The sequence below is a fragment of the Amblyomma maculatum genome, chromosome 8 (genome assembly GCF_055883805.1).
Source record: "Amblyomma maculatum isolate TAMU_Amacu chromosome 8, ASM5588380v1, whole genome shotgun sequence".
Classification (NCBI taxonomy): Eukaryota; Metazoa; Arthropoda; class Arachnida; order Ixodida; family Ixodidae; genus Amblyomma; species Amblyomma maculatum.
In genome coordinates, this window is record NC_139351.1 from 8,012,400 (window position 1) to 8,028,254 (window position 15,855).

The following is a 15,855-nucleotide window of genomic DNA, read 5'->3' on the forward strand; positions in this document are numbered from 1 at the left end:
TATATCCAGAACACGGGACATTGTTTCGCGTAGCAAATATGACAGCAATAATTAGAAAGGTCAGATTTTACATTTTCGACTGAAAGACTGCCGAGCTTTACATATTCTATGACAATTCTTCACTATTGAATTTGTTTTCGAGTGCTGTATGAGCAATCTGTATTTCGTAATATTTAAACTATGCTGGATATCGTTGCTGACTGTCGACTCGTGTTGATGAAGATGCTTGACTAGTGAGCGCTAAAACCGGTATTGGCAACTTCGTTTTGTTTTGTGATATAATGTTTTTTTTTAGAAATCAATGAATATACGAGCTTCGCTGCAGCATCGCTGAGAATAGCATTTATAATAAAGTCATTCCCAGAACTTTTCGCCACCATGGCGTGAAATATCTATGCTATGCCTGAGGTCTTAATTTGGCACAGCCCTCCTATATTCAGACGCCTCATTGGAACTCCAAAATTAGTAAATATGAACTTTGTAAGGCCCTACAAATCCTTGTCTCAACATGAGAAAAAAAACTAAAAACAAAGGTGTCCGTATGCTAAGGAGGTGGCGGCTTGATCAAAGTTTACCATTTTTCTTTTCGAGGCATGCATTGACCGAGTATGCATGACTGTGCTGATTAGCTTATGCTAGCGATGGTAAAACGTAATATATATTCCATAGGAGTTCACACGATTCGTAAAGGTGCTAGGAACGTTTTCAAAGGAGCCGAACTAGGCGGATTAGCAACTGCAATGCAAGATACAACATGTAGAAAGCCTATGTAAGCTTTTTTTTATTGCGCAAGTTTGCCCTTCGGCATAAGGGTAAAAATATATTGATACAGGCCTGTGGCCCCAATGAAGGCCGACAGTATGGTGGTGTGTCTATACTCCTGTGTCAGGCTGTCTGGTAGGGTGGTAAAAGTGGCTTTTAAGGCGTGTCTTGCAGGCCACGCGAACATCAGAACAAGTTGATTGGAAGTGGTTTAGTGTGGCGTCCGTAGCAGGATCTGGGCAGAAATGGCAGTTCATTGGAGCAGTCTGGGTGGTCCAGGAAGATTTTACAGCAGGCTTTAACGCAGCACCCACGCGAATTCTTCTCAGCGCCACCTTTACGGCGAGTTAAACCGCCGGGAAGGTTTGATCCACACGGTGGAACTAAAACACTCGTGGAGCGGCGAAGACATTCTTTCGCAGGCACTAGGGCAACTCCTGCGCACAACTTCAACATAGGCAGAGGATATGTCACTTTCTGGAAACAGGACGCATCATCTGCTACTGTGAGACGGAGCGTAGTGGGGGGAGACCACACCACACGCACAGGGCAAGAAAATGTTTGCACAATATTGCAGATATCGTTGATGTCGAAGGTTGATGATGTCGGACTGCTTGGCTGGATTCTGTATGTAAGATCAAAATAAGTAAGCAGAGGTGATGAAAAAAGTGTCAGGGCTACCATTTCTTTATTCAGGTTAGACAAGATTTGTTTTTGACAGCGCAGCTGTTATTGACCTGTTCTGCTGTTGAGCCGCGACACTGTTCTTGTGCGTGTGATCTAGCGAATGAGAGCCACGAGGACTGCACCGATCGCTCATGGCACATATTTCTCGTCTTCAGAGAATTGTTTTTTTTTATGAGAAGAATGAAGAGTGAATGCAGCTGCGCATACATACATGCGAGCACCTCTCGATTTTTTTGTCTCGGTACACTGCAAAAGCGCTCGAATCGCTGCGCTCAAATTTCGCATCAGGGAGTATGGTATAATCATCCTTGGAATTTGTTGTAAGGGCAATGTTCTAGCTCACCTGCAAAATTGTGCAAGCATCTAAGCTAGCTTAAAAGAGACAGACCATCGCTACGGAGCCAGCATCCCGCCTCATACAACCTATGTATGGAGCACCCAAAGCCTGACCACTGCCCCGCTACACACACAGCCTCACTCGAATTAAAAGCAGCCTCCACGTAGCATGTATACCAAAAAAGATGATTAGAATAGCGAAAACAATCTTACAGGCTTTGAAATCTATCTGCAGGGTGCGGGAAGAAGGTTCAAATTGAGCAATGTTAAAACATGTCAATGTGTTTTAAATAGCAACCGATAGAGGGAAGCATTAAGTTAATGAACCTTCAAATACAGTTTGCGTCATACTGTGGAGAAGCACTCAGCACCAAAACAAATTTGTAGGATAGAAAAAGCCTAATACAAGTCATAATTTTCAAACACAACAGGCACTTTACCGTGTGTACGCTGGTTACCCACATCCTGCCTCCATCAAAACGCAGCCGCCTTGTACAGGATCGACCTCGCGTCTGTCGGATCAGCAATCTAGTGCCGTAACCACTGAACTAGCGCTGCAGGATGGTACAGGGGAGACGACTCAGACATATGTCAACAAATGGCTGATCCTCGTAACATTGCATTCCTGTTAGCAGTAAATCCATATAGGGGACTGCGCAACAGTTAAGCCTTAAGCCCATAAATGACTTCATAACAATATTTGAGTAAATAGGAAATAAGTAAATTCGAGAGCACTCTAAGCAAACGTCAATTGCGTAATCATCCCCATCATATTTGTCCTCGACCCGTACTATGCCCACTGCAGGACGAAGGCCTCTCCCATATTCCTCCAAATAAACCAATACTGTGCTAGCTGCATTCATGTGACGCATGCGAACTTCTTAACCTCATCCACCCACCTAACGTTCTGCTACTCCTACCACGCTTTCTTTCCTTGAAATCCAGTTTGTGTCCTTAGAGAATATTGGTTATCCTGTCTTCACACTAAATGTCCTGCCCATGCTCATTTTTTCTTCTTGATTTCCACTAGAATGTCATTACTTAGGTCCTTTCTCAGACCCACTCTGCATGCTTTCTCTCTCTTAAAATTACACCAGAAATTTTCCCTTTCATAGCTCTCTGCGTTGTGCTCAACTTAAGCAGAACACTTTTCGCTAGTCTGCACGTATCAGACACATAGGTGAGTAACAGTAAGGTGCACCTCTTCTGTACTTTCGTCTTGAGCGATACCGGTACGTTTCTTGTCATAAACAATGAGTACATTCCCAATCCGCTCCCTCCCAATCTGGTTGTCATAGCTATTTACCTTTCACAGTCCGGATCTGCGGTTGCTGCATGTCCTAAGAAGATTTCTTCCCTTACCACTTCCAGTGCCTTGCTGCCTATTGTAAACTGCTGTTTGTTTATGCGGTTGTTGAATATTGCCATAGTCTTCTGCTTGATAACTTTAGGGTGGTCATTTGGCGCTGTGAAGATCGGTCATTAAGAATTATTTGGCTCTCCACCGCTGCGTTAATTAGCATTGCAATATCTTCATCTAACAGTGAATTGGTGAGTTACAATTTCCTGTACCCATATTTCTAACTGTTCCGATTCTAACTCTCTGAGTGCTTCCATTGAAAGCGAAGAATTGCATTGGGGAGATCTGTTTCAGTGCCTAACAAGTTTCTTTGTAAATATTGACACGCTGCATTCTTTATCTTCCCTCTGTGCTGATCGCGAGCGTGTGCCTCCTCGAGGCGAAGAAACCGACGTTCGTCTTTTCGAGGCGAAGAAACTGAAGTTCTTCTGTCGAAGCGGGCCTGCTAGTTTCCTGCCGCACTGTGACTTCTGATACTCCTGTGTCCCGCGGTGACTTCTGATCAGAGACTTCACACCGTGACATCTGGTGGAGGTGCTGGGCAACGCAACCCATGCTCCGAACACCTCCAACCAGCCGAGACTCCAGCCCTCAAGGATCTCCTACCATCGAGATTACGCCTACCCATCAGAGTAGCTGACGGCTTCGAGGGCTTGATCCTGAATTCGCGCCTCTACAATTTTCTCGTACTGCGAGGCCGCCACCATCTTCTCCAGCACCACCTTCGGAGACAACACAACTACCCGTAATGACGCAGGTAGACACCACTGCCCCCTCCTTCGTGTTGCAGCAGCCGCGGGAGATACCCATCTTCCAAGCCTTTCCCGGCGACGACCCGGAAGACTGGCTAGATAAATTTGAGCGAGTAGCCCAGTACAATCGCTGGGGCGATGACCAGAAACTGCAGCATGTATTTTTTTCGCTCGACGGTTCAGCTCGTACATGGTTTGAAAATCATGAGACTACTATCACAACGTGGAGTTCCTTCAAGGACCAGTTCCTGCAAGCTTTCACCACCGTTTTTCGGAAAGAACGCGCCGAGCTGCTCCTACAGACGAGAGTTCAGCTCCCTAACGAGAGCGTCCTCGTTTACTTCGAGGACATGACGAGGCTATTCCGTCGCGCTGATCCAAACATGTCCGAAGAAAAAAAACTTCGCTATCTCATGAAGGGAATTAAGGAACAGATCTTCGTTGGATTAGTGCGATGTCCCCCCAAGACCATCGGGGAATTTGTATCCGAGGCCACTACCATTGAGAGGGCTCTCGAGATGCGATCTAAGCACTACGAGCGGCCGTCCATCCCTATTGCTGCCGCCATCGCGGACACTGGTAGCACTGACGTGCTCCGTGAGACCATACGGGCCATCGTACGCGAGGAGCTGCAAAAACTATTTTCGACGGCAGCACCCCCTCAAGTATCCAGCCTTTCTCAGATGGTTCGGGAAGAGGTCAACCAGGCACTCAACCCACCCGAGCCACTCCCGACAATGCCACCACAGCAGGCCATGACCTACGCCGCAGTCACTCGTCGTGCCTGTCCACCTCCCAGTCAGCATCCACCTCCCAGTCAGCACCAAGCAGCCCCTGCATACACTCGTCAAGCACCTCCCGCTCGAATTTCTCAGGTGCGTCCACGCAAAAGCGACATCTGGCGCACTCGCGGTAATCGCGCGCTGTGCTTCCACTGTGGCGAAGCTGGTCACCTGTTCCGCGATTGCCATTACCGGCGAATGGGTCTGCCGGCATTTAGCGCCGACGCGCGAAAGCCGCAGCGTGGTGAACGACCCCCTGCCATTGACGCGTACTTGGCTGAATCATCCGGAACGCCCTATGACTACTCGCGGTCGCCTTCACCGCGCCAATACTCCTCGCAGACACGTGGTAATGCCGGCCTGACGCGGGTCCGCTCCCCTAGCCCCCATCGGGAAAACTAGACGCGGCAACCTTTGGAGGGAAGGTTGCTCATCGACGAAATTCTCAAGCTCCTCCACCGCTGCAACCGGATGGCCACTCCGTTTCACGACGACACGACGCGCCCCACAATGATCCGCTGCCTCGGCGCTCCAGTTTTCCGACGACACGAAATCAGCTAGTACCACACCGCAGCCGTGACCGGACCCCGCGACGTTCCGGCAACACCACAGCCGTAACCGCCGACCTGAACATTTTAGTGGACGGAACCGACGTGACAGCGCTTGTGGATACCGGCGCCGATTATTCTGCGATGAGTGGGCCTTTCGCCGCCACTCTGAAAAAGGTGACTACACCCTGGACAGGCCCACAAATTCGTACCGCCGGAGGCCACTTGATAACGCCGACTGGTACCTGCACTTCTAGGGTAACTGTGCAAGAAGAAACGTACTTAGCAACCTTCGTCGTACTTGTCCAGTGTTCCCGCGACGTCATCCTTGGCATGGATTTCTTAGCAGAGAATGTAGCCGTTATCGACCTGCAGACTAAGTCAGTGACCTTATCGACTGAGAACGCAATACACAGTGCTTCAGAGCGACCGACAGCACTGCACATCCTTGATGATCACGTCACTATTCCGCCCCGTTCCAGCGTGATGACGTCTGTGGATGCGAATACACTGCGAAACTTTGAAGCTGTCGTGGAGAGTAAACAGATCTTACTTTTCGAACGCAGTCTTGCTGTAGCCAGAGGAGTCGTTCGCCTCGAAGACGGCAAAGCAGACGTCCTGCTCGCAAATTTTGGCGGTGAGCACCAGCATTTAAGCACTGGGACTGTAGTGGCTCATATTTGCGGTATCACGCATGTTCGAAAAGCCTCTGGACTTGCGACGCTGTCATTGACCGAAATGGAGAGGCCTACCACCGATTTACACTTCGACATTAATCCTGCGCTTTCTCAACTGCAGCATCGCCAAGTGAACCAGCTCCTCCGGCGCTATCGGGCGACCTTCTCCAACTCTTCACGTGTTGGCAGAACCGATCTCGCCAAGCATCGCATTATTACGGATGATACCGTGCCACCTCTCAGACAGTCACCTTACCGAGTGTCTCCGACTGAACGCGCCGCTATCACCCGCCAAGTGAAAGAAATGCTTCGCGACGATGTCATCCAGCCCTCGCGGAGTCCATGGGCTGCACCTGTCGTTCTTGTGAAGAGAAAGGATGGTACGCTGAGGTTTTGTGTGGATTACCGCCGGCTAAACAAAGTCACAAAGAAAGACGTCTATCCCCTGCCACGCATCGACGATGCTTTGGATCGTCTCTGCTCCGCGAAATATTTCTCTTCAATGGACTTGAAATCCGGATACTGGCAAATAGAGGTAGATCAGAGGGACCGCGAGAAAACGGCGTTTATTACTCCGGATGGGCTCTACGAGTTCAAGGCTATGCCCTTTGGTCTCTGCTCTGCTCCGGCTACTTTCCAACGGCTTATGGATACCGTACTTGCAGACCTCAAGTGGCAGACATGTCTCGTTTACCTTGACGACGTTGTGGTCTTCGCTCCAACGTTCGAGGAGCACCTTCGGCGCCTTGAAACTGTTTTGCGAGTCATAACATCCTCTGGCCTTACGTTAAAGAACGAGAAATGTCATTTTGCTTATACGGAGCTCAAGTTCTTGGGGCACGTCGTAAGCCACGCTGGTGTCCTGCCGGGTCCAGAGAAAACGACAGCTATTGCCAACTTCCCTCCGCCCAAAGACCAGAAAGCTGTTCGACGATTTCTTGGCTTATGTGCCTACTACCGGCGCTACGTCAAAGATTTCGCTCGACTCGCCGAGCCCCTAACACGTCTGACAAAGACAGACACGCCTTTCACTTGGGACGCACCACAGGAACAAGCATTCAAAGAGCTCCAACGCCGCCTACAAACACCTCCCATATTGGCTCACTTCGACGAAAACGCCGACACGGAGCTTCACACCGATGCAAGCAACATAGGCCTGGGCGCCGTTCTAGTTCAAATCCAGGGCGGAAAAGAACGTGTAATCGCTTACGCCAGTCGCTGTCTATCTAAAGCGGAATCCAACTATTCCGCAACAGAGAAAGAATGTCTAGCCATTGTGTGGGCGACGTCGAAGTTCCGGCCATACCTTTACGGGAAACCATTCAAGTTAGTGACTGACCACCATGCCCTATGCTGGCTTGCAACCCTAAACAACCCTTCAACCCGTCTTGTAAGATGGAGTCTACGATTACAGGAATTCGACATAACTGTCACGTACAAATCTGGCCGTCAGCATTCGGACGCAGACTGCCTCTCACGGGCCCCTGTAGATCCCCCCGCAGATGAAATTCCTGATGAGGCCATACTGCTAAATGTCATCAGCCCAGAGTGCCTCGCTGAAAGACAATCTGCAGATCCCGAACTTCGTCACATCATGGACTATCTAAACGGTGCATGTACAACCGCTCCGAGAGCTTTCAAGCGTGCTCTGTCATCGTTATGTGTGCGCAATGGTGTCCTCATGAAGAAAAACTTTTCCGCCAGCCAAACGCCGTACCTGATTGTTGTACCTATGTGTCTACGTGATGAAATCTTACAAGCTTGCCACGATGAGCCAACCTCTGGACATTTGGGAGTCACCCGCACGCTTGCAAGGCTCAAGGAAAAGTACTACTGGCCTCGACTTCACTCAGACGTTTCACACTATGTGAAAACGTGTCGCAACTGCCAGCGTCGTAAGATGCCGCCGACTAAGCCCACCGGACTCTTGAAGCCAATAGACCCACCGTCGAGGCCTTTCCAGCAGATTGGCATGGACATGCTGGGACCATTTCCCCTTTCACACTCCGGTAACCGGTGGGTCATTATTGCCACGGATTACCTTACACGATACGCGGAAACCTCCGCTCTACCCAACGGTACTGCCTTAGAGGTTGCAAAGTTTTTCATCAATAGCGTTGTCCTGCGCCATGGCGCACCGGAGATTTTGATTACTGACAGAGGAGCCGCATATACAGCAGAATTGCTGCAGCAGATTTTAATTCACAGTCATACTGAACACAGGAAGGCAACACCTTACCATCCTCAAACGAACGGCTTGACCGAACGCTTGAACAAAACACTCGCTGACATGCTCTCAATGTACGTCGACGCAGAGCACAAAACGTGGGATGAAGTGCTCCCGTACGTTACCTTTGCATACAATACAGCGGTCCAGGAAACAACGAACATGACACCTTTCCGTCTGGTCCATGGCCGCGAAGTGACCACAATGCTTGATGCCATGTTACCACATCTAGACGACGGCAACCAACAACCAGATGTTCACACCTTTCTGCACCTCGCCGAAGAGGCCCGTCAGCTGGCCAGGCTGCGAATTCAGAATCAGCAACGCCGCGATGCCCAACAATACAACCTCCGACACCGTGACGCCCGGTACACAGCTGGAGACCGTGTCTGGGTTTGGTTTCCTGTACGTCGACGAGGCCTCAGTGAGAAACTGCTGTGTCGTTACTTTGTCCCGTACAAAGTGGTAAGCCAAGTTGGGGACCTAAACTATGAGGTTGTTCCTGATGGATTTAAAAAGTCCCGACGCTCCACGCTCCCGGACGTGGTCCACGTGGTCCGCCTGAAACCGTATTACGACCGATAGTGTCGACTCTTTCTGTGCGTGAGCAACTGCCCTTCGTGCAATGGTTTTTTTTTTATCTCTACCCACACTTCCAGCATGGGACGATGCTTCTTGTATCCTGGGGGGGGGGGGGGCAATGACACGCTGCATTCTTTATCTTCCCTCTGTGCTGATCGCGAGCGTGTGCCTCCTCGAGGCGAAGAAACCGACGTTCGTCTTCTCGAGGCGAAGAAACTGAAGTTCTTCTGTCGAAGCGGGCCTGCTAGTTTCCTGCCGCACTGTGACTTCTGATACTCCTGTGTCCCGCGGTGACTTCTGATCAGAGACTTCACACCGTGACAATATTACATTACTTTTCAACGAAGGAGTGTACTCGATTTATATGCTGTATAGATATTCTCAGCACAACATTAGTTGGCCCATTTCCATTCGGTGGGTACTTTGTGTACGATGTCTCTTACACGATACTTCCGTATAGCCTCCACCAACGTGCCGATAGTCACAACGTGCCTACGTTTATTTATACGAACACTATTTAGCACAACCAGGTATAGCTCAGAAGAATTCATTGTCCTCTAATGCCGATGCAAAACCGAAATTGGCCAAACATAATACTTGTTAGGCGATGCAACGTGTCCGCAAAGTGCACGCAAGCTTGAAAATCAAGCATGCTATAAAGAAGTGGGCAGACTTAAAGCGACAAAGTGGAAATTAGTTATGAGCAAAATCAGATGTATGCGCAGAGCGGCAAGGTGACAGAGTCTGTATCAGGCATGTGTGATAGCCTGATGACGGATCACATGTCATGCGCAGTGCGTAAGCCGCGCTATGGAAGCTTATAAATACGATGGCCATCAATAAACATCCGTTCTTCTTGTTCTGACCGTCATGCTGTCGAGTGCCTTCCTGTCGATCTGATACATGGTGTCAGAAGTGGCCAGTTAGCCACGGTCGATGATGGACCTGCTGAAGCCCCCAGAACCCTTGCAGCTCCCGGGAAACCTGTCTCAGAACTGGAAGCGATTTAAGCAGAAACTGGAGCTGTTCATCAAGGCGACCACGTCTAAAGAGGATCCTAGAACCGGTGCAGCAAAAGCAGCGCTCCTCTTAAGCGTCGCCGGAGATGAAGCGCTTGACGTCTTCAACACATTCAAGTTTGAGGCTGGTGAAGACAAAGAAGATTATGACACTCTGGTCACGAAGTTTGAGGCCTACTGTGCTGAGGTAAGCAACGAAGTGCATGAGCGTTACGTATTTCGCTCGAGGAAGCAAGGGGATGGAGAACCATTTGAAAAATTTATCCGAGATCTCAAGAAACAGGCAACGCAGTGCAACTTCGAAGGCCTGAACGATTCAATGATCAGAGATCAGATCGTCTTTGGGACGAACGATTCAAAGTTACGTGAAAAATTGCTCCGTGAGAAGGGCCTAACATTGATAAAGGCTGAAGAAATGTGCCGAGTAGCGGAATCAGTGGCACGAAGAAATCAGATCTGGGAGAAGCCAGATAACAGTATTGACGCTGTCTCTCGGTATGTAGCGCCATGCCGTCACTGTATAGATCCACAAGAGAAGACTGCACTCGACAGGACTGCGTATCGCTGCAAGAAGTGCAACCGACGGCACGAACAACGGCAGTGTCCGGCATATGGGAAAAGATGCAACTCCTGCCGAAAGCTCCACCATTTTGCAATTTGTTGTCCGGCCAAGGCAGTCGTCAGCGAAGTCAGCGAACTTAACATGAACGATGAGTTCGACGTTCTTGACGTTGGCATCGCAAGCAGCGACAGTAAGGACTGGACTGTGAAAGCCCAAATCGCAGGTCGTGAAGCACTCTTCAAGGTCGACACCGGATCACAGGCAAGCATTATACCCTTTTCAGTATACCGTAAGCTACACATTGCCGAACTGAACCCTACGAGCTCTGTGCTGCGAGCCTACAATGGAGGCGTCATCACAAACTTTGGAACAACAGTCCAAAAAGTGACAATTGGGAACGCCGCCACTACGGTGAGGTTTTACGTTGTGAAAAATGGTCGTCAGGCCATACTTGGGCTTGAAGCAAGCGAAGCATTGGGTCTGGTGCGGCGGTCAATCGACACTATCAGCGCTTCCGCTGAATATGGAGCACTTAAAGATTTTAAGCACGTCTTCGAAGGGTTAGGTTGCATGAAACAACCCTACAGCATGGTACTACAGCCAGCTGCTGTCCCGGTCGTCCAGCCAGCGCGGCGGGTGCCCCTGTCCTTGCGTCAACCCCTGCGTGACGAGCTTCAGAGAATGGAGGCGGCCGGCATCATCAAAAAGGAAGACGACCCTACCGACTGGGTAAGCCCTTTGGTCTTGGTCAAAAAGAAAGATGGCAGACTTAGGGTGTGCATGGATCCCAGAAGGATTAATGAGTATATAAAAAGGCAGCATTACCAGCTTCCCAGGCGAGAAGATATTGAAGCGGAATTGACAGGCGCCTGCTTCTTTAGCTGTCTAGACGCAAATTCTGGATTTCACCAGATACCGCTCGACGAGAGAACATCAAAAATATGCACATTTGCCACTCCTTTCGGTAGATATCGTTACTTGCGTCTACCGTTCGGCATCGCATCTGCGCCGGAAGTTTTTCACAAAATGCTCAGTCAGATGCTTGAGGGGCTACCAGGAGTGCATGTGTATATCGACGACATTCTTGTGTGGGGGGCTACACGGCAAGAACATGACGAGCGGCTAGTGGCAGTGTTAAAAGCCGCCGAAAAGGCAGGACTGACATTCAATGCCGAAAAATGCAAGTTTGGTCTAACCGAGGTTCAATTTCTGGGGGACGTCATTGGACAAACTGGAATTTCCCCAAGTCCGAAGCTAGTGCGCAATTTGGTTCAAATGCCAACGCCAAAAAGCAAAGCCGATGTTCAGCGCATGTTAGGAGTAGTCAACTACTTTGGAAAATACGTGCCTCGCTTGTCTGACAGAACAGCGCTGCTACGAGCGCTTATCAAACCTCAAGTCGAGTTTGAGTGGACCGAAAGTCACGAGAAAGAATGGAAAAGCGTCACGCAGGTACTCGCGACAGAGCCCGTATTAGCAATATTTGTGACATGCCCCCACGATTACAGAGATTCTTTTTAAGACTTCTTAGGTACGACTATGTGCTGCAGTACGTTCCGGGCAAGCACCTCGTCCTGGCGGACATGCTGTCACGAGCGACTCCGGCAGGCGAAGTTGACAATGCGGGTGCTACGGAAGATGTAGAAGTTCACGCACTTCAGCTCCTGAACTGCATGGTCAAGGAAACAACACAACAGGAACTGGCGAAAGAAACAGCTCGGGATTGCTACTTGAACACTGTCGTCGCCGACTTATCAACAGACAAAGAAATTCAAGGTGAACTGAAGCCTTTTTCATCTGAACTGTCCGTTATCAGCGGAATACTCTTCAAGGGTACGAAAGCCGTCATACCGAAGAGCATGCGCCGGGAAATGCTAAAAAGAATTCATGCTGGTCACCTTGGTTTGAACAAATGCAAAGAAAGAGCCAGACGTCTCGTTTTTTGGCCGGGCCTCAACAGTGACATCGCTGAGCTGATTCAGAACTGTTCAACGTGCAGAAAGTTTGCGTACAAACAAGCCAAAGAGCCCTTGCTCATGCGCTTGGTGCCACAGTGTGCATGGTACAGGGTCGGAGCGGACATCTTTTGTTTTGGGGGACATTCTTATATTGTCGTATATGACTCTGTTTCAAACTTCCCAGATGTCGAGAAACTTCCAGACACAAGTGCAAAAAGCGTTGTTGCGGCTCTCAGCGCTATTTTTGCTCGATATGGCGTTCCTGTGGAACTCTGCACGGATAATGGACCCCAGTTCTCAAGCCAAGAGTTCGCGGTCTTCTCCAAGCAGTTCGACTTCGCACACGTCACGTCCAGTCCCTACTACCCGCAGTCTAACGGTCTCGCAGAAAAAGGTGTCCAAGTTGTAAAGCGCATAATGAAAAAAACAAGTGATGCAGGAGACAACTTCTGGCTAGGCCTTCTAGCCTACCGCTCAACACCACTGGCCGATGGTCAATCCCCTGGTGAACTTCTTCAAGGGAGGCGCCTTCGATCTAATATTCCAGATTTCGGCAAAATCACGGCCACTGATGTGGTGAAGCATCGTCAGACATGCGAAGGGCGGCCGTTGCCACAACTTGCTAAAGGTGACGTGGTGCGACTAAGAGATACGACTTGGTCACAGAAAGGGAAGATTGTTGGACAAGCTGCTCCGAGGTCATACCACGTCATGACTGAAGATCGTCGTGTTCTTCGACGAAACAGGAGACACCTGCTTCACACTGGCGAGAAGTATGCTGAAACAAGTGACGACGACACCGACAGCATTGGTAGCGTAACACCACAGCTTTCCAGCACTGACACTGCTACAACACAGCAGCCCTCTTCCAGCCCACTTCCAGCCCATGGTGCCACGCCCTCAGCTGCAGTCACCCTTCCAGATCCAACCAGGACGACCACCACTCTCAGAAGGTCGACTCGCACCATACGACCACCACAGCGCCTTTATTATGATGCTGCTTTTAATCAATTAACATGAACATTTGCTTTATTCTTGTGTTAACCATGGAAGGATGTATCAGGCATGTGTGATAGCCTGATGACGGATCACATGTCATGCGCAGTGCGTAAGCCGCGCTATGGAAGCTTATAAATACGATGGCCATCAATAAACATCCGTTCTTCTTGTTCTGACCGTCATGCTGTCGAGTGCCTTCCTGTCGATCTGATACAGAGTCATCATGAATATGGACAAGACTGTCAGTACCGAGGTGTTCTACACTGACTCATAAGTAGCCGAAGTAATCAGGAAAATAATATGATTGGCCGCATTAAAGAGGAGTCAGACATTTTACCTTTAAAGAAGGACGAGATTAACAAAGTTGTAGAAAATATAAAATGGTTAAAAGCTGGGTAGAATCAAGTATGTTGAAGGACGGGGTGATATCGTGCTAGAAAAACTGACCACCCTGTATACGTAATGCCTGCCGAGATCGACAGTACCAGATTCATGAAAGGGCGCTAATATTATATTTACTTTTTATTAAGGGGACGCAAAGGACGAAAAAGTAAAGATGAATCATATTACTATTCGTTACTACAAAGCATTTACTAAGATAATCTCCAACAGAATCCGGACAAACTTAGGCTTCAATCAAGCAAAGAATCAAGCAGGTTTCCAGAAACGCTACTGTACCATTGATTATTGTCACGAGCTCGGTAATCCCCGGAGGTCATCACCGAGACATGCCAAAAGAGAGAAGGGGGGGGGGGGGGGGGGTTCGATGCCCGGCGTAGCCGGTAAGTAACGTGGAGAATGAGACGAAGACACGTTGACTTGAAACAACAATAAGAAGAGGTTTATAGGTTCAGAACGAGGAATACACAAAACAATACACAAAACAGCAATTAACATTATAAAAGGCAACGACACGAGTGAAGAAACAATCGAATTAAATAATTTGAATTACGTATACACGGTCATGCTTTTCCGGGATGGAAGTAACAATTCAAGCAACAGTAAGGAAAAGAAAGTTCATACCAGTTTCGAACATACTATTGACTGGGCAGCGTGGCGGCAGTCCATCACTGAGACGACGCAGACGGGCGGCGCTCGACGTCGACGGTCCTTCCGGTGCAGCGTGCGGTCTGAGGATGCTGTGCCGGCGGCGGCGCTGGGGTACTCCCCCCCCCCCCTCCCCCCACCCGGGAGCACGCGGCATCTAGGGTTTCGTTATTTGGGAGCGAACTGGGCGGACTGACTTTGGGGCCTCGGCGTCTCCTTTTTAAACCCTTGTCGACGATGCCTTGTGCGCAGGGTCGGGGTCCGAAACAAAACACACACATAGAGCGCACAAAGTAGTTCACTCACAGAGGAAGGCGCACGTAGACACACCACACTTCAGCACTGCATGGCCGCCATCTTAGGTTTGAAAAACATAACGCACAAAAAAACAACAGTCACGTACGCCCCTAACGTCGGTTCTTCTGGGAGGAGGAGGAGGAAAAACATTTATTATATAAACTTCCTTTTCTTCCTGAGTGGAGCCCTCAGTCCAGGGCTCCATGTGCCGCCTGAATCCTGCAGGCCCGCCAGAACAGCTTTCGCCGGTCTTGCGGGTTGTTGCGAATAAAAAGGTCTCAGAAAGAATAAATACAAATCAGTCCATAAGCCCATGGGCCACGGCAATCCTCTCGGCCCGCTCGATTAGCCGGAGTTGTTCGGTCAGCTCCGTGCGGGACAAGGCATCTTCCCAAGATGAGAGGGTGGGGTGAGGTACAGGTGGAATGCCGCCGGGTGGCTTTGGGCAGGCCCAAACAGAATGATATAGTGTAGGTCGGTGTTGTTGGCAGGTGGGGCATTTATCTGGGTTGCTGATGGGGAAGAACAAATGTTTGTGGTACAAATTTGTATATGTGTGAGTCTGCAGTTGTCGCCATGCCACAGCTTCGGCCTTGGTGAGTGTTGGGTGCGGCGGTGGCAGAGTTCTTTGTGTACGGTAATATAGAGTAATGTGGGTGTAAGACTGTAGAACTGTGCTGGCGTCATCTGTGTCTACTTACCGCTCCGCTTCCGTCGACAGCGCCCGGAAGGTTGCTGCTCGGGCGAGCGCGTGCGCACTCTTGTTGTCAGGAAGGGAGGAGTGACCAGGAGTCCAAACAATTTTAACAATGGGAAAGGTATCATAGCTTATAGGTGAGAGCACGCGTGAAGCCTCGAAAGATAATGTATTCTTCGCGGCTTCACGCGTGCTGGGGGTCACATTGCCAGGGAAAAAAGAATGTACGGATATACAAAGGAAGTAGTAGGGGTGACTTTGAGTGGGGAACGTACGACATAGGCAGCACGTACTCCTCATCATCACATCATCACTTTATTACCTTAAAGACCCCCGGTTCGGGGGTATTACATAAGGGGTGGGTACATGTATGAAGACATGTATACAAAATAAACATAAGGGGTGGTACACGCATAAAGATTATATACAAAGTAAACATATTATTGGTTGAATATGGCAGTTATACAATCGCAAAAGCATGGAGAGAGTTGTAGCTAACACAGGGAAAGCTGCACTGTTCCGAGGCAACGTGCACGTACGCGTTCTTGCGCGCCCTACCGATG